Below are 20,701 nucleotides of genomic sequence, written 5' to 3' on the forward strand. Positions count from 1 at the left end.
ACCTCATTTTCTGCCCTGCACTATGTTCTTTACACAAAAAACCATTCGGGGCCATTATCTTTGCCCTACTTTAAAAAAATCTATCGTGGCTCCCCATTGCCTGGAGAACGTCACAGAACTCATTAGCCTGGCATTTCTGGTGCTCTATCTCTACCACTTATTCCTCATTAGTCTTCTTGCACTCTATGCCAGAGCTGCACTAAGCTATTTTACATTTCCTGGACACACATTTTATTTCCCTACGTGTATGCTGTTCTTTCCTGCTGGGATGCCTCCTTGACACATCTCAGCACATCCAGATTGCTCTATTTTCCAAAGCCCAGTTCAAATGCCACATTTCTTTCTCAGCAGCAATAATTCCTCCCCTTAAAGCACATTAATTGTTTCTCAGGTTACTATTTGCCTTCCATGTTGTATTATAATTTTTTTTTTTTTTTTTTTTAGACAGAGTCTCACTCTGTTGCCTGGGCTAGAGTGCCGTGGCGTCAGCCTAGCTCACAGCAACCTCAAACTCCTGGGCTCAAGCAATCCTCCTGCCTCAGCCGCCCGAGTAGCTGGGACTACAGGCATGTGTCACCATCCCTGGCTAATTTTTTCTATTTATATTTTTAGTTGCCCAGATAATTTCTTTCTCTTTTTTAGTAGAGATGGGGTCTTGCTCTTGCTCAGGCTGGTCTCAAACTCCTGATCTTGAGTGATCCTCCCGCCTCGGCCTCCCAGAGTGCTAGGATTACAGGCGTGAGCCACAGCGCCCAGCTCCATGTTGTATTATAATTATTCAGCCATATATTTTTATTTTCTCTAAGAAACCAGAAGCTCACTTTGGGCAGAGTTCTCAGCACAGTGCTTTGTCTATTATAGATGGCCCCAGTGGTGTTGAATAAAAGGTTGAATGAAGCAATTCTCTTTTTTTTTTTTTTTTACTTTTTTTTTTTTTTTTTTGAGACAGAGTCTCACTCTGTTGCCCGGGCTAGAGTGAGTGCCATGGCATCAACCTAGCTCACAGCAACCTCAAACTCCTGGACTTAAGCAATCCTCCTGCCTCAGCCTCCTGAGTAGCTGGGACTACAGACATGTGCTACCATGCCCAGCTAATTTTTTCTGCATATAGTTTTAGTTGGTCAGATAATTTCTTTCTATTTTTAGTAGAGACGGGGGTCTCACTCTTGCTCAGGCTGGTCTCGAACTCCTGACCTCGAGCGATCCTCCCGCCTCGGCCTCCCAGAGTGCTAGGATTACAGGTGTGAGCCACCGTGCCCCCAGCCTAGCAATTCTTGACACATAATTACCTATGAACCAAAAGCAGGTGATGGCGGCCAAAGGTGTGGTAGGAAAAGTACAGGCTTTGATATCAGACAAGCAGGAGTTGGAGTCACAACTCTGTCACTGACTAAGAATCGTTTGACACACTGTCCAATCACACAGAGCCATTGGTAATATGAAGATTGATCCTTACAGTGTAGGATTATTTTGAGAATTAAGTAAGGTTCTAGAAGGTACCTAGTATAATTCCTGGCACAAAAGGGTTACTAACTGAATGTTAGTGATTTTTCTCTCCCTTAATCTTCTCTTCTTCTGCCTTAGAATCTCTAATTCCATATATTGTTTCTCACATGACACAGTACTTTAGTCTGTTCATCAACACCATTTTATAAACATTTCTCTTCAAAATCTGAATATTAAGATTCCCCAAGTATAATGTGACCAGTTCACAGAAGATGGAAATATTACCTGGCATGATCTCAACATAATACGTCTATTTCTGTAGTACAAGATAGCCATATTATACTTTGACTAATTTTAAATTTTTGATTAACTAAAATTTTCAGATTTTTTAGAGTAAGCTATCTCCAGATCACATACCCATTTGATAGACGAACCTAAATGCAAACACTTCCATTTATCTCTTTTAAGTTTCAACCAATTTATTTAAGCCCAGATTTTACCTTACCAAAATCACTTTCAGCCTTAACATTAATAATCTTTAAAAAGATCTGGGTGGGGGAAGGTGGGAGGGGCACTAAGTAATAACTTTCGACATTTGCCTTACTCTTACTTAATTGCAAAATAAACACCTCCCATGGTGATCTGTGAGGCAGGCCAGCATTTGTGTTTATGTGGAGGAAAAAGGATGACTTTTGCACTTTGCTTCTGCCAATCGTAGCCACATGAGTAATTAAACTTCAACAAACTTGGTAACTGAATAATAGAAATATATATTTTTAGAGATCACCTTAAGGGAAAAGAAAAGGGAAATAAATCACATTTTTAAAATTTATCAAACGGCCGGGCGCGGTGGCTCACGCCTGTAATCCTAGCACTCTGGGAGGCCGAGGCGGGTGGATCGCTCAAGGTCAGGAGTTCAAGACCAGCCTGAGCAAGAGTGAGACCCCGTCTCTACTAAAAATAGAAAGAAATTATATGGACAACTAAAATATATATATACAAAAAATTAGCCGGGCATGGTGGCGCATGCCTGTAGTCCCAGCTACTCGGGAGGCTGAGGCAGTAGGATCGCTTAAGCCCAGGAGTTTGAGGTTGCTGTGAGCTAGACTGACGCCACGGCACTCACTCTAGCCCGGGCAACAGAGTGAGACTCTGTCTCAGAAAAAAATAAATAAATAAATAAATAAAAATAAAATAAAATTTATCAAACAGAAAGAATTCTCTTGTGCTTTATTTTTTTCTCTTGTGTTTTAATTAAATGTTGTATTATTCCACCAACAGCACTGCCCAAAAACTTTGATTAGCAACTAACACCTTTGCTCTATTGCAAAAATCTAAGGAATTTAAGTTTATCAGATCTATGCAGATAGAATTATATTGTTCTTAGAGAACATATAAAATAGGCAAAGCAATCTAAGTTTGGAACATTTTACTGAGGGTCTTCTCAATAACGTTTCCATTGTAGGAGCCGTGAGTGATATTTTTCTTTTCTTTTCTTTTTTATTTTTTTGAGACAGAGTCTTGCTCTGTTGCCCAGGCTACAGTGCTGTGGCGACAGCCTAGCTCACAGCAACTTGAAACTCCTGGGCTCAAGCGATCCTCCTGCCTCAGTCCCCCAAGTAGCTGGGACTACAGGAGCTCGCCACCACGACCAGCTAATTTTTTGTTTCTGTTTTTAGTTGGTGGCCTAATTTTTTCTATTTTTAGTAGAGACAGGGTGTCACTCTAGCTCAGGCTGGTCTTGAACTCCTTCCCTCAAGCAATCCTCGTGCCTCAGCCTCCCAGGGTGCTAGGATTACAGGCATGAGCCACCATGCCCGGCCAGTGGTATTTTTCTTGTCAGAAATTTATAGGAAATATTCTTGGGAACCTCTTATTTTCTGTTATGAAAAGGACTGAACCCAAAATTTATATGTTAAAACCCAAATCCCAATGTAATTGGAAGTGGGGCCTTTGAGAGGTAAATATGTTGTAAGGGTGGAGCCCTCATGGATGGGATTAGTGCCCTTAGAAGAAGAGTTCAGAGAGCTAGCTACCTCTCTGTCTGCCAGACACAGCAAGAAGCAGGCTCTCTGTAAACCAAGAAGAGGACGCTCACCAAGAACCTGACCATGCTGGCACCCTGACCTCAGACTTCTAGTCTCCAGAACTATGAGAAATAAATGTGGATTGTTTAAGCCACACAGTCTATGATAACTTGTTACAATGGTCTGAAATAAGACACATTATCCATGTAAAGCCTGCATATATCAAATGTAACTTTAAAGGGAGGGATGTGAAGTAATAAAAAGAAACTTCTGCAATACAAAATTTCTGTTAAAGTAAAATAATTTTAGTAGAGTGAAGAAGAAAAATTTTTATTAAAATATATTTTTAAATCTCTTCCATGCTTGGGGGAAAGAAAATGAGACTAAAGGCTCAATCAAAAACCGTATTATAGGACTTTTGTGGTATTCACCTAGCCTAGGGCCAATTTTTCTTTTCCATTAAGGTCTATCCATGACATGTAATGCAAATCTTACAATATTTTTTAAAAATTCTAACCTGAGGTACAAACAAAACAAATGACCCATCAAATAAGTCTTGGGATTTCAGTGCCATTAAAGCTAGAAGATAGAGAAGGTAGAGGAAGAGGTTAGGAGATAAATCATTTTTCTACTATTTATGTAAAATTCAGAAAATCATGTTTTTCCATCTGTAGTTGGAAATTCAGTTACTTAGTATAAATAGGAAAGATATCTAAGATAATTAAGAAATGCCACAAACTATTAATTTGTTTGAAAGCTTTTAAATTTATTATGTATTTTCCAGACATAGAGAGCAGACTATGTGAAATATGATTAAGCTTTTTCTGTATCAGTCAAGACAGTCAGTGCAATAATTTTATATTGTGTCATCAATGCAGTCCATGGGGGCTCATCAGGCTGAAAGTGAATTTAGGTTCTGAGACATATTTTCTTTCATAAATCTTTTATGTTTGCTGCTTTATTTTAGAACACACATCTTTAAGGCCTACTGAGAAGGGTCTATATTAGGTTGAACCATGAATTTGCCAATATGTAATCATTTTAACCTATAAAACATCCATTTCTGCTGGTCTAACCTGACACAATCAAAAACTGAGTCAAAAGCTGAAGAGCTTTTCTGTTAGCTGCCTTTTTCAGTACCTTTTGACATTTGCAGAATGCTTACCATATTCGATACGGTGAAATAAATGTAGGATATGCTGAGCCATCTTTCCCTTCCCCGCATACAGCCACGTGATTCCTTCTTTTGTTCATCCACAATTGACAGGAGCTCATGCTCTTGTTTTCCATCACCACTATCAAGAGATAACAGAGCTATGACTCAATAGAATGTCATCCTGCTCTACTGGCTTCTCTGGCAACATAACTTTTTCATCCTATATTTCTGGTCTACTGTCATCAAAGTTCCACCTGTTGCTTTGTATTGAATTAACTTTAGTATGGAAAAAAAAAAAATAGCTGGGATTTCAAATCATTGCATTTTAGAGCCAGAAGGAATCTTAGGAATCACTTAGCCCAACTCTCCTATAGTGGACATTGCTGGCTGCTGATTCCCTCTGTCAGCCTAATTTTCACCTGTCTTCCACTCTCCCCAGTGCTGCCAATAGACTTTGGGGATGGTCCTGACTTAGCGGTGGAGATGATCTCATTGATTCAGAAATCCTAGACTGAGCTAATTAGCACAGCCAGGTCTCTGCCATTAGGATGGGTGTTATGGCCCTAATTGTGTCTCCCCAAAATTCACCCCCTGCAGATACCAAAATCTGAAGATGCTTGAGTCCCTTATATAAAATGATGAGTATTTGCATATAACCTATCACATCCTCCTGCATACTTTAAATCATTTCTAGATCACTTATAATACCTAATACAATGCTACATACCACTTCATTCACATGGATTCAACCTATTACTCGGAGCAAGGCAGATTCAAGTTTTGCTTTTTGGAACTCTGTGAAATTTTTTTTTCAAATATTTTAGACCCACGGTTTGTTGAATCCATGGGTGTAGGACCCACGTATATGGAGGGTCTACTGAACAAGTAAAAAGTTTCATGAATAGGATGAAGAAAACATTCATTCTGATCAGTCCAGGAAGGTTAAAGTGAAGAAAACTGGAAATACTGGAAAAGGAGAAAAAAGATCTGAAAACTAACTTCTTTCGTCAGTGAGTCACTTCTAGTGTCCTTTTCTTCCAGCCTTATCTTTAATCTCCTTAGCAGGGACTTTGCCCTACCTAACACTCGCCCCTCCCATTTCTTTCATTGCCTTCCGGCCTACCACTGTCAAGATTCCTGTGCAGTGTCAAACATTCTTCCACCTGGGAGTAGCCCATGTGACGTCTGCCCAGATTTGAATGACTCAGTTCTTATATTTATATGCTCTTCCATTACCAGTAAAGCAAACTTACATTTTCCAAACAGCTTCCACATTTTTAAGTGATTGAGACACATGTTTTATGAGAACATAGACTGCATTGCTCCCCCACATAGAAAATTCATATTCTCCATTTGGGGAAGTGGGGATTTTACCATGGTTAGCCACTTTAAACTTCTCGACAGCTTCAAACCACTGTGTCTCATTTATATTAACATTTTTGTTCCGGAAAATGGAAAAGGTCACATTGAGATATTCTCATTTCATACATTCTAGAGGGCATGCTTTGTGAATGAATTCTTTCTTTTAAATCTTGGCAAGCTAAATTGTGAATAGGAATTATCAGTCAAATGGAAATTTTATTTTTTAAAAACATGCTATATAACTATAATGAGAGCAGAGCAATCTCTCCAGAGCCTAGAACTCTGCCTGACATATAATACATAACAAATAAATGTTGATCGAATAAATGTTTATTGAATGAATGATTTATTTTTTTTTTTTTTTTTTTTTTTTTTTTTTTTTTTTTTTTTTTTTTTTTTTTTGTTGAGACAGAGTCTCACTTTGTTGCCCAGGCTAGAGTGAGTGCCGTGGCGTCAGCTTAGCTCACAGCAACCTCAGACTCCTGGGCTTAAGCGATCCTACTGCCTCAGCCTCCCAAGTAGCTGGGACTACAGGCATGCGCCACTATGCCCGGCTAATTTTTTCTATATAGATTTTTAGTTGTCCATATAATGTCTTTCTATTTTTAGTAGAGACGGGGTCTCGCTCAGGCTGGTCTCGAACTCCTGACCTTGAGCAATCCACCCGCCTCGGCCTCCCAGAGTGCTAGGATTACAGGCGTGAGCCACCGCGCCCGGCCTGAATGAATGATTTAGACAGAACATTGATATACATTGCAAGTCATTGATAATTTTATTTTTAAAAATTACTTTTCAGGTTTAATATTGAATCTTCAAAATTTCAAATGAATATATATGATAGGAAATGATAAGCTGTTCTATCAAGTTGGTGGTTTGTATACAGGATATTATTTGAACTTGTCAGTGACAGAGTTGGGCAGGTATCACAGCTGCTCTCATTCTGGATATTATGCCACGATCCTGGTTCTTTGCCATACCATGATGCAAGGAACCTAATATCCTTTTCTTCCTGTGGGTGGGAGGAGCAATTAGTGTCACAGTTCATCTAAATTGCTACACTGTCCTCCTTCACATGGACACATCACTTTCTTGTCACCCTTCTGTATGCTGTGACTCAAATCAATAAAATAATAAAATCAAACTGAGTTTTTATTTTTATCTATTTGTTTACTTATTTTTTGAGACAGAGTCTCGCTCTGTTGCCTGGGCTAGAGTGCCATGGCATCAGCCTAGCTCACAGCAACCTCAAACTCCTGGGCTCAAGGGATTCTCCTGCCTCAGCCTCCTGAGGAGCTGGGACTACAGGCATGTTGCCACCACACCCAGCTAATTTTTTTTTTCTATTTTTAGTTGTCTAGCTAATTTTTTCTATTTTTAGTAGAGACAGAGGTCTCGCTCTTGCTCAGCTGGTTTCAAACTCCTGCCCTCAAGTGATCCCCTCACCTTGGCCTCCCAGAATGCTAGGATTACAGGCGTGAGCCACCCCGCCTGGCCCCAATCTGAGCTTTTAGAGTTGCCATGTAAAATATCACAGCTTTGACTCCTGAAGTTTCCTGAGTTTGCTGTGGGACCACACTACTGAGTACATATTTAGGTGAGACAAAGGAGTTGAAAGACCTGTACAGTTCTGTGCTAGAAAAATTTAAAAATGCAGCCAGGCATGGTGGCATACACCTGTAGTCCCAGCTACTCAGGAGGCTGAGGCAGGAGGATTGCTTTAGCCCAAGAGTTTGAGGTTGCAGTGAGCTATGATGATGCTACTAAACTCTAGCTTGGGCAACAGAGCAAGACCCTGTCTCAAAAAAAAAAAAAAAAAAAAAATTATTTAATAAATTTAAAAAAAAGAAAAATCTCAAAACTTCAAATTTAATTTTTAAATAAATTAAGCATAGCTAAAATCCTGTTGCTATTTTGATTTTGATAGCTTATATCCTTTTTAGGAGTTATTTCTTTGTTGTTTGAATGACTTTAAAACTTGAATTGTTTGGGGGTTTAATTTAAAAATACAATTGGCACTATATCTAAATGTATGGCCATTCCTTCATTATGGTCAGGAACTTGCAATGGGAAAATTATCATTTTATTTTTCCCAATCTACTTGATCATTCACACTTTTCTAGAAACTGTAGTCTATAAACTAGATGTCTATATTCTAGAAACTGCAGACCAGAATTTCTGAATTCTGGATTTAAAATCCTAAATATACAGAACCCCAACTTTCAATGTTAGCCAAGAGTAGTCACTGATGCACAGGTTGGGGTTTTATATTTTAACAGTATTTGATGTCTTCTTTCTTCATGCTAGAAATGAAAGAATTCCTTTAAAAAGTTGACTGCTTGATCAAAAACTAAAAAGGGAAATGCATTCAAGCTTCATTCAGCAACATCAGGCTTCACTACCCCAGCTCAGTTTTCTTGCCCTAAATGTAGTATCCAGTGCCACTTTTGCACAAAGATTTAAAGACAAGACTGATTAAAAGAATTTGTCCTTTTTTTGAAGTATAGCTATCAAGGATTAAAGTGTCACCTGGCAGCTGATCAACGATAACTTTTTTCCTTCACTTCAGTGTTCACATCAAAATAAGGTGAATTTGTCCTCATAGCCAAGTTTTATTGACTGCAACTCTGGAGTGAAAAGCTCCTTCTGATCTTTGTGCTTTAAGAACCATACTCATTGAACTATTTCCAAATTAAATTACATGGTAAACAAAGTATCTTAAGTTTTAGGCTATGAAGGAGACTTTGACAAACGACTATGTATTTCCTTTGTTTCCCTGGAGCAATAGTTTTCTGGTCAAACCACCATTGTCACTTCCAATCACTGAGCTCTAAGAAGTTAAAAGAGGCTAGAACAGTGTCAATAGCATTCTGGCACTCAACAAGAAGCCATGAGAAATCCCTGAAAGTACGTATTAACTTTCCCATGGACAGTAAGAAATAGCACTTCAAATAAAATTTCCTTCCAAGAGCATTAAAAAATACATATATCTCCAAGAGAATTTTTTTTTTTTAAATCTCTTCATTTGTAGTTTCCTTACCACCTACAGATCCGAAATTAAGTTAACATGCCAAGAAGCAGCCTGCCAGGTCTTGTGACTCACAGACACATGATGCTTCTGCTGGCAGCACAAACAGGTGGATACAGACCTGATCTGTTTGCCTACCTGTTCTGGGATTGCAACTATACCACCCACTAGTTGTTGGAAAATGATGCCATTTGCATCTCTTTTTTAACAAATGCTTATAGATTCAAGGTAGCTTTGAATAAGGAAAGAGTACAAGTCTTCAAATCAAATAAGCAAAATAACAGCAAAGGATTTGCTTTCAGGGGTGATTTGAGTCAGTGTTCTCACCCCTGCTGTGTGTCAGAATCACCTGGAGTGCTCCTACCATATCCAGGTGCTGGGGCACCATCCCTAAAGATTCTAAATCACTGACCCAACAATTTCATTTCTAGAAGAGCAGCAGAAGATATTTTACAACTTTATATATGTTCTAATTTGTCCATGTTTATAAATGTCCTTCTTAAATTAATTTGAAAAGCATCTGTGCTCAATTTGGTCTTTCCTAGCTACACCATACTTGGCTAGTGGTTATAGTTTTTCTATGTACTCAAAATACCTACCCAACATCAAAACATAACTCAACGTATAGTTTTAAATGTATTTAACTTATAAACACTTATGATAGATAAAAAATGGATTTGAAAGGCTGCCTCTGCTGATGTTCTATAATCCCTCCAAGCCTCAGATTCATCAATTGTGAAATGGAGACTTTAATAATGCCCTTCTTGAGATTGAGTGGAAATTAAATGATATGTTCCATGTAGTTCGTATAGAGTTGGGTGTTCAAAAATGGTTTTTAGCCATCATCTACCTTAACCCTCTTCCCAGCCCAACAATAAGAGGTAATTTACAACCTATTGAATTCATTTATTCATATCACCTTTTCATGTAAATATGGGGTTCTTTCATTTACAAATGTAGGAAATATATGAGCACTTTCTGAACAGAGTAGACCAGTCTGAACCCTGAGGCAAATAGGATTTACACAGGATTTTTTCCAGTTAGCAAATGTTCTCTGATTCTCTTCTGCTAGCTTTTCCTCATCACCTGCCGTTTCTATACCCATCTTTATTCATTGGTGTTTATTTATATATAACCACAGCTTTCCAAGCTTCACAAAACTCAAATAATGTTTCAATGAACGGTGTGTTTTTAGATAGGAGACAGATGGATTTGGGGTAATCATGAGCCTTTGTTGTTGTTGTTAATGGTGCCATTTCGTGCCTGCCAGGTACATAAACAGTCCGGAGACTGAAATAAAACAAGGAAACAGACAGGTTGTACTACTATAATATGTGGCATGAGTTTGGCACTTTATAAATTTCCCATATATTTTGCTTCATTGATAAAAGTTAACATTGTTATTTAGCATTCTCTTGCCAACTCTGGAGGGGGTCTTAGAGGTCTTTGTGGGTTGACCAGCAGCATCAGCATAGCCTGGAAATTTGTTAGAAATCCAGAATCTCAGCTGCCCCCTTCCCAATTGCTAAATCAGAATCTGCATTTTAATAACATCCCTAGGTGGTTTGGATGCACTATACAGTTTGAGAAGCTCCAACCGAGGGGACAGGTAAGTCTTCAACTCATCGATTGCAAAGGATTGCTGACTGCTTTGAGATATTAATTTAACCATGACTGTATTTCAACTACAACATCTAGAATCAGTTTATACTACATCTTCTTGATGGCGCACAATGCCAGTTTCCTTTTAGTAACTTTGGAGGCATTGCATTTACTGGAATGAGAGTGGACGGAAGTATTTTCTCTTCACCATGCTTATTTCAAAAAATTTAGAAGATTTTACTCTGCCAAGAACCTGTCAATCCTATGCAAAATCATGAAATGTTTCCCAACCAGCAATACAGGAAATCAAGTTGTTAAAGGATCTGCTTTTTCTCCTATTTATTAAAAAGTTTACAGGACTGTGGTTAATGGAGCTCAGATGAGTTTGTTCATTACTCTGTCTCTTGGCTTATTGCTCAGCTGAGACCTGCTAGCCACCAAGAAGTTTCTGATCAATATACAGCTTTATATCATTGTTAGTCATATATTTTTACATTTATACTCATAATGGATTGTTGGTCAAAAACCTAGAAACAAAAGAAATACTAGTGGCAAAGTACAAGATATCAATGAGGACCATAAAAATGATAATTTTACAAGCTGACCTCAGATTGATCCTCTCCAGATCCATCAGACAGTCACCAAATCAAATTCTTTTTTGGCAGGAGGACAGAGTCTCACTCTGTTACCTGGGCTATCGTGCAGTGGTGTGATCATAGCTCACTGCAACCTCCAACTCCTGGGCTCAAGTGATCATCCTGCCTCAGCCTCCCAAGTACCTGGGACTACAGGAGTGCGCCGCCACACCGGGCTAATTTTTTTTTTCTATTTTTAGTCGCTTGGCTAATTTTTTCGATTTTTGGTAGAGACGGAGTCTCGCTCTTACTCAGGCTGGTCTCAAGCTCCTGAGCTCAAGTAATCCTCCCACCTCAGCCTCCCAAAGTGCTAGGATTACAGGCATGAGGCACCTCGCCCAGCCAAATCAAATTCTTAAATAGCATATCCAAATGTATTGACTACTTCAAAAATCAAAGATAAATACAGAACTCTCAAGAGAATTATCACTACTATGACTTTTCACTTATTGGATGTGACTATTGACACAATGTGTCATCTTCAGGGAAGTGCTTACAGCTTCTATGATCTCATCATTTCTAAACAAAACACAAACAAAAACAGAGCAGTTGATTTTCTCTTAACGGAAAATGTAAAATTTCCAAAAACCGATTTATGAAAGCATTTATTAAATTTTAATGCCATAACAGCTAAATTTTACCTACATCTTTTTCTTAAAAGTTGCTGAAAAGCATGGTATGCCTTCTAAAATTTATTTGTTGATAAGTAAAGCTTTCTTACATAATTGAAAAGTAATCTAATAACATATCCCCTGTTAAATTGGAAAAGAGTGGAAAAGTGTCTCCATATGACAATTATAAAGGAATATATATGAGCTTTCTAATACAATATTAAATGTTATGTTACCTAAAATAAAATATTTTAACTTAAAACATTTTTTAGCATTTCATTTTTATTTCTAAAAATGTCTACAGAGCTGTGGTTAATGGGGCTCAGAGGTACAAAACTTGTTTGTTTCTCTGTCACTTGGCTTACTCTATCTCTCTCACTCAGCTAAGACCAACATTTATCACATTATGTCTGAATAAAGTGAAAAACTACATGCTGGTGTCAGAGAAATGGTAACTCCTGTATAACTGACGTAGTGTGTGTAACCTTTAAAGCAGAGATACCTACAGCTGTTATGAACCCTGAGTCAAAAATGGTTATTTTGCACATGTACAGAGTGCTTATTATGTGTCAGACACTGTCCTAAGGCTGAAAAAAATGTCAACTCATTGGATTCTCAAAAGAACACTATATGTACTGTTATTGTGGCCATGTTATAAATGAGGAAACCAAGGCACAGAGAGGTCAAGGAGCTTGCCCAAGGTCACACAGGCAATAAGTGGCTTCAGTGCCACATAAAGTGGAAGTAAGTCACTTCTCATGGTCACAGTATGCTACCTTTTGGCTCTGCTAACCAAAACCGGTGCTCAAACCCCTTGCTGAGGCATTCTGTTATGTCTGCCCTACCTCACAGTGCCTCATGCTTCAAAAGTAATTTTATTTCCCTCTATTTCATTAAAGTTCACATTCTTTAGTGCATTTATTTCAGCCAGTTATTAGGAAAAATAGAAATCTGATTTAAACTAATTCATACCAAAGTGTATTAAATCACGGATAGATTCTGGCTTGGCACAGTCATTATTGCACAGGTTTTCACATTTTAAAGGAGAACACTTGCTATTTTAAGGGAATTAATCTCAATTGTAATGGTTTTCAAATTTTAAAAGAGTCAACTTTTGGGATCCAGTAAGAGGGTTCTAGATCCCAAAATTCTATATTCAAACACAAGCTCTGCTCTTCTATATGAACTTGTGCAAAAATTCATTTGGGAAAATGAGACTCCACTGCTTAAAATAATAATAAATTAAACCATTGCTCTAATCCCATAGGCCTGATGAACTTTCTGGCTCTTCTTCCCCTCCCCTCCATCAAACATATTCCATCCACCCCCTTCCCCATAAGAAAGAACTGAAGGGCTCACAGAACAGGGCAGAACATCTCTGTGTTCAAAGAATTTCAGGAAGAGGTCCAGAAAGTAATCCTGAGTAGATGCATTGAGGCTCTCAGTAACGTGAACATCCCAGGAACAGCATTATTCTATTTGATACCTGGTGCCAACAGCCACATTTTCCAGCATCCTGGCCTGAAAAGGGGCTTTATTGACAATGCAAAACTTGTATACTGGGCAGTACAGGAACAGGAAAGTCCCCAGCCACCTGGATGCACAGTCCCACAGCAGCATGCCTCCGGTTACTCTTATTAAAGGTCTGAGTCACCTGAGGGCCCTGATTCCTCAGCCCCAGGCAAGTGGCCCTTCTCCTGGTTTCCACAGTTCATCCCTGTAAATGGTAGAGATTACATCTGACACAGTGTCTGCAACTTTGTCCTTTGCTGGAGTCAAGTTTCTGGTCATGGGTCAGATCACTGCGTAAAGCAGTTTCTTCCTCCACACCCAGTGAATTCTTCAGGAATCACGGGGACATATGCAGATTTCTACAGGTCTGCTGGTGTTACTGAGAGAAGCTGAGAGTTGTCTTCCTGGTTTTAGTTAGTGATTAACTTTTTTATTTTTGAGAGACAGAGTCTTGCTCTGTCGCCCTGGGTAGGGTGCGGTGGCATTATTGTAGCTCACTGAAACCTCAAACTCCTGGGCTCAAGCCATTCTCCTGCCTCAGCCTCTGGAGTAGCTGGGACTACAGGGGTACACCACGACACCCCGATAATTTTTCTATTTTTAGTAGAAACAGGGTCTCGCTCTTGTTCAGGCTGGTCTCCAACTAGTGAGCTCAAGTGATCCTCCTGCCTGGGTTTAAGGGGATTAAAATTAACTTTTTTAAAAATTTCAGCATATTATGGGGGTACAAAAGTTTAGGTTATGTATATTGTCCTTGTTCCCCCTCTCCCCCATCAGAGCTTCAAGAATGTCCATCCCCTAGACGGTGCACATCGCACTCATTATGTATGTATACACCCATCCCCTCGCCCTCCACATCTGCCCGACACGTGATTAATGTTATTCCTAAATGTGCTCTTAGGTGATGATCAGTGAAACCAATTTGCTGGTGAGTACACGTGATGCTTATTTTTCCATTCTTGGGATACTTCACTTAGTAGAATGGGTTCCAGCTCTATCCAGGAAAATACAAGAGGTGCTATATCACCATTATTTCTTATAGCTGAGTAGTACTCCATGGTATACATATACCACATTTTATTAACCCACTCATGTATTGATGGACACTTGGGTTGTTTCCACATCTTTGCAATTGTGAATTGTGCTGCTATAAACATTGGAGTGCAGATGTCTTTTTTATAGAATGTCTTTTGTTCTTTTGGGTAGATGCCCAATAACGAGATTGCGGGATCAAATGGTAGGTCTGCTTGTATCTGTTTAAGGTATCTCCATATTGCTTTCCACAGAGGTTGCACTAGTTTGCAGTCCCACCAGCAGTGTATGAGTGTCCCTGTCTCTCCACATCCACGCCAAGATAAAATTAACTTTTAAATGCAACTCTTCTACAGTGTGTGTGTGTGTGTGTCTGTGTGACATAGAACACCTGTTTTAAGTATTTCCACACAAAGCTATACACCCCTTTTCCTGATCAATCAATGGCTCAATTACAAAGCGTTGTGACTATCACTGAGTCAGTAGTAAAGAACAATTCTACACTTTCAGAAATCTCTCAATTGCCATAGAAGGGAAATCAGCAGATGTTCACCAAGATGCTCTACTGTGATCACCCAGGGACTGAATAAGTTGTTTTCTACTTACTCCGTCAGCCTCTGGGAACCCATAGGCCAATTCAGTGACATATGCTCAGAGGGATCAATAACACGATTGCAGTTAGAGCTGTATTGCAAATGCATTTCTCAGACAGAAAGCCTCAGATTATCATTTTGACTCAGTTCCTACTCGGAGGTTTCACTTTACTAAGAGGGAGACTTACATCTAGTGTGCATGTCGGCTGCGGTTAAGCAGATTTAGAGAAGACTTGTACATATGATAAAGGTTTTATAAGTGTGTGGTAATTATTCAATGCATGTGCTAAGCAGCATTGCTCTTGCCCTCTCTTAAATTTCAGTTCCTCATTTCCACTGACTGCTCAGACTCTGCTATTTGAAAGACCTTCTCCAACTACCAACCCACATTCTGCATAAATCAACTCACTCTCTTCCCCAGCCAGAGCAGCACTTCCTCTGAATTCCCCATTTCTGTCCCCACTTCTTTAAATAAATCCTTTTTCTAGGCTCTCAGGCTGAGAATTATATTTAATTTACTCCTCAAAATATTTTCACAATTTAATAGGTTTGATTTTACAAGACTATCCTGTAGAACTGTTCCCTTTTTGGCATCATGCCTGTAACTTTGCAAGTGTCAGCAGTGGAACTGTGGTTCCTGGCTGTGGGAGTTCAGTCCAAGGGCTTAGCCTTATCCAAGTGATGGTTAATGGAAAGCAAGGATTTATTACAAAAGTCAGCCTTTGTGTATAATATTAGCTAACTAGTCACACTAAAATATGGGTGAGAATGTGACAAGTTAGAGCAAAATTCAAGGTAAAGTAACAGTAAAGATTATTTTTTTAACCCATAATATAAAACTGAATTCCAATAATTATCAATTACTACGTCATCTAACTGTGATCTTCCTGAACTGGACCAAATAGAAAACACATTTATTTCAACAAATAGTAATTGATGTGATTACTAAATCCCAGTGTGTGTACCACCTGTATCAGAATCATTGGAGATAGTCTTACTTTTAGTCTACTTGATTTTGTTTTGCCCTGTATTATTTTAAAAATTCTTCAGTTAGAATAACGAGTACATGCACAAGTTACCGATTTTCAATAGTTACAATGGATATACAATGAAAATAAAATGTCCTCCCATCCCAACTCCCATTCCCCTCCCCAGTTGCATCCATTGTACCAGTTTCTCATATTTCCTTCTAGAAACATACCATGTGTGTTTCTAGCAGATATCTCAGTTAATTTTCTTACTACCCACTTTCAATCTCCTTCTAGTATGCCATTCTGTATTGCAGAGGCCAACGAGCTAAAAATAGCATCTCCCAGACTCCATTATAACCACAGTTTCTGATGTGATTTAGTTTCCCCTAATCAGATGTACTTGTATGACACTTGATTTTGAAACTGAGCTAAATGAGGAGAGACGGGGCAGGAGGCATCTATTTTGCTGGTGTGGATCATGGCCGAGGCCACATGGTTCAGCTATGCATTAAACAGTACCGGGTTCCTAATTTATCAGAGGCAGCTTTTTGATAGTATGGAGGTGATGTGGCTTCTGCAGACCACACCTCAACCCACAGCTTCTAGATTCCCTAGACACCTGATTACAGCAGGAGAGTCAGCTCTCTGGTTGCCTAGTTCTGCACTATGTTCTTTGGAAGTGACTCCTGAAAGCTAAGTCTAGTTAGTTATTCAGCCGACAGTTCTGAGGCCGTTGAAATAAATTTCTTTCTGCTTAACCTAGCTAGGGTTGATTATGTTCTCTGCAACTGAATCTTGACCTATACACTATATTTAAACACATATGCTGTGGTAGGGAGAATAATGACCTCCCAAAATGTCCACATCCTAATTGCTGGAACCTGTGAATATGGTAGATTACACGGGAATTAAGATGGAATTAACATTGCTAATCAACTAATTTTAAAATAGGGAGTGTAGCCTAGATTATTCAGGGGGGCCCAATATTATTACACGAGTCTCTAAAAGTTGAAAGAGGAGGCCAGGCGTGGTGGCTCACACCTGTAATCCTAACATTGGGAGGCCAAGGTGGGAGGGTTGCTTGAGCTCAGGAGTTCCAGATCACCCTAAGCAAGAGTGAGACCCTGTCTCTACTAAAATTAGAAAAATTGTACAGGCATGGTGGCACATGCCTGTAGTCCCAGCTACTTGGGAGGCTAAGGCACGAGGGTCACTTGAGCCCAGGAGTTTGAGGTTTCAGTGAGCTATGATGACACCACTGCACTCTAGCCCGAAAGTACATATCCATGTTAAATTATCTTCATATAGTCATAGTAAAGACTTAGAATAAATGAAAAAATGAGAAACAAACACATTTTTCTCATTAATCAAACAACAAAAGATTTTAAAAGAATGCTCCGAGAAGACAATTCCATATGCTTTTGAATCTATGGAGACGTTGCCCTAGTCAACTGCTGTTGGAGAAGAAATGAAGCCTAAAAACTTGGTGGCAATATTGCAGCAGCACCTTATCTGAGCAAGGCCAGCCTAAAAAGGTATCTTGCATATCCACTGGCTTCTGTTAAAATGAACACGTATTTAACACTGCAGAATATGTGCAACAATGACCAGAGGAGCTACGGAGCAGGCAGAAGTGCTGAGAAATTATTGTTCCTGCTGTTTAATGTCAAACTTACAAATTCAACTTCTAAAATTTTAAATACAATTGAAATAATTTTTAATAAAAAAATCAGATTTATTCTGGTATGTCAGAATTTCAACGTATGATGGTAATATCTGGCTCTCATCATGAGTTCTAATGAATTCCGATTTTAATACTTGACCAGTTAGAACTAAGCCAAAATGGGTTTGGTGTACTTTTAATGCTCAGCCATGGTTGGGAACCACTTACTTATTGAATATTTATGTGTGCCAAATCCTGGGTAATCTGACAATAGAAAGATAAACATCTGTTTACACAAGAATTATACCAGAACCAGAATATTTATTAACTCTGTTACCTGGCCTAGAGTTTGATATTGACTCACTCTTTCTTGCAGGGGCAAGGCCGTTTTGTAATTCTAAACATTTGAAACATTCCGTATTCTGAGGATAAGTAATTATGGTGAGGAGGGGTGTTTTGCACAATTGTATGTTAAAACACCAGGAAATAATGAAATATAAATGTAGGAATAGATAGATAAGAGTCCAGAAATTGATCAATTATATGAATTAAGCATATAATAAAGGTAGCATTACACATCTATCGGAGAAATATGGATTACTCTTCTCAGACATTCTGAATAGCTAGTCATTGAAGGGAAAACAAAGTAGAATTTCGATCTTACTCCATGCACACTCAAAATAAATCCAAATATACCACAACTTTAAATATAAAAAATGAAATCACATGACTAGAAGTTTTATAGTTTGTGAAAATTCAGCAAGCTGCACACTTACTTGTATGTATACTTGTGTGCTTATATATTAATCAATAAAAAATTTAAAACTAGATAAAATGATAGACTATTTTTATAATTTTGAAGGGGAAAGGCCTTTCAATCATAACATAAAACTCAAAAGTAATTACAAAACTATTGGTAAGTTTAACTACATGCAAGTTTGAACTTTCTGAATGACATAAAAACATCATAAAATGTCAAAAACCAAACATCAAATTGGGAAAACATACTTGCAACACTTTTGAAAGACTGTATCAGGCAGGGTCCAATCAGGAAAAGAGAGACCACTCTAAGCAAAGAGAATTCTAATGCAGAAATTGTTTTCAGAGGTGATGGGAGAGCTGAGAAGCCAAAAAGGGGATGATAAGCACCTCGGAAGTCACCAACAGCAGGTAGCCTCTTTGTCCCTAAGCTGGAAAGCAAAAGGGAAGATGTGGTATTCTCAGAGCCCAGGGGCCAGAGGAAGCCAAAACCTTCCTGCAGCCTCCCTGGTGGAAGCAGAAGACACAGGGAATGTGCAGTGACTGCTGAGATGCTGCCTGAAGAAGGGGAATGGGTGGGGTGGAAACGTCCCAGCTTCTCCCTTCCTCTTATCTTCTTCTGTATTAGTGTCTTATTGTCGCTATAACAAATTACCACATACTAGCTGGCTTCAAACAACGCAAATTTAATATTTCACATGTCTAGAGATCAGAAATCTGAAATGGGCCGCGTTGGGCTAAAAACAGGATGTCAGGACTGCATTTCTTTCTGGAGGCTATAAGAGAGAATCTGCTTCCTTGGCTTTCCCAGTTTCTTGAGGCTGCCTGCCTTGTGTTGTGGCCCCTTCCTCTATCTTCAAAGCCATTGTTATGGCTGGTCGAGTGCTTCTCACATTACCATCTCTCTGTTCCTCCCGCTTCTGGCCCCTTCTTCCACTTTTAAAGTCCCTTGTGATTATATTGGGCCCACTTGGAAAATCCAGGGTAATCATATTTTAAGGTCAGCTGATTTGCAAATGTAATCCCATCTGTAATCCAATTCCTCTTTGCCACGTAATATAACGTGTTCACAGGTTCCAGGGATTAGGAAGTTGGCATCTTTGGGGAAGGTATTATTCTGCCTTCCATACCCTCCCATCTTCCAACAGTGCCTCTCATCAAACTTAGCTGGAAGCCAACTGACTGGGACAGCAGTCTGCAGGGTCAGCACCCACAGCCCCTATCTCCACCTCACACATACACAGGGGAAAGACAGGAATGGATCTGGGAGCAAATGGGTACTCAGGAAAGTGATCAATATCCCTAGAATAAAGACTTCTTGGAAATTAATGAGGATCACAAAAAAGATAAATGAGCCAAGGATATGGGCTGGCAGGCTGGCAGTTTTCAGGCAAAGAAATAAAAATAGTCTATATACACATGTAAAGATTCTCAACCTTCTTAAACTGAAACAATGAGCTATAATCTTTCTCCTATCTTATGGGACTAAATTCAAAAGATTGGTAATATCTAGTTTGACAACAGTATAGATTATTGAAAACAGTAATTGGTGTAGCTCGGTGCACTGGCTCACGCCTGTAATTCTAGCACTCTGGTAGGCCAAGGAGGGAGGATTATTCGAGGTCAGGAGTTGGAGACCAGCCTGATCAAGAGTGAGACCCCATCTCTACCAAAAGGAGAAAAAAATGAGCCAAGCAACTGAAAATAGAAACAAACAATTAGCCAGGCCTGGTGTTGAGCGTCTGTAGTCCCAGCTATTCAGGAGGCTGAGGCAGGAGGATTGCTTGAGCCCAGGAGTTTGAGGTTGCTGTGAGCAAGGCTGATGCTACAGCACTCTAGCCCAGGCAACAGAGTAAGACTCTGTCTTAAAAAAAAAAAAGAAAAAAAGATGGCCGGGCGTGGTGGCTCACGCCTGTAATCCTAGCACTCTGGGAGGCCGAGGTGGGCGGATCGTTTGAGCTCAGGAGTTCGAGACCAGCCTGAGCAAGAGCGAGACCCCATCTCTACTAAGAATAGAAAGAAATTATATGGACAGCTAAAAATATATATAGAAAAAATTAGCCGGGCATGGTGGTGCATGCCTGTAGTCCCAGCTACTCGGGAGGCTGAGACAGGAGGATCACTTAAGCTCAGGAGTTTGAGGTTGCTGTGAGCTAGGCTGACGCCACGGCACTCACTCTAGCCTGGGCAACAGAGTGAGACTCTGTCTCAAAAAAAAAAAAAAAAAAATAGTAATTGGTGAAAACTTTTTGGAAGGCAGCTTGGCAAAATCTAATCAAAATGTAAACGTGTATGGCTTTGGATTTA

This window comes from Eulemur rufifrons, chromosome 15, assembly GCF_041146395.1.
Source record: "Eulemur rufifrons isolate Redbay chromosome 15, OSU_ERuf_1, whole genome shotgun sequence".
Classification (NCBI taxonomy): domain Eukaryota; kingdom Metazoa; phylum Chordata; class Mammalia; order Primates; family Lemuridae; genus Eulemur; species Eulemur rufifrons.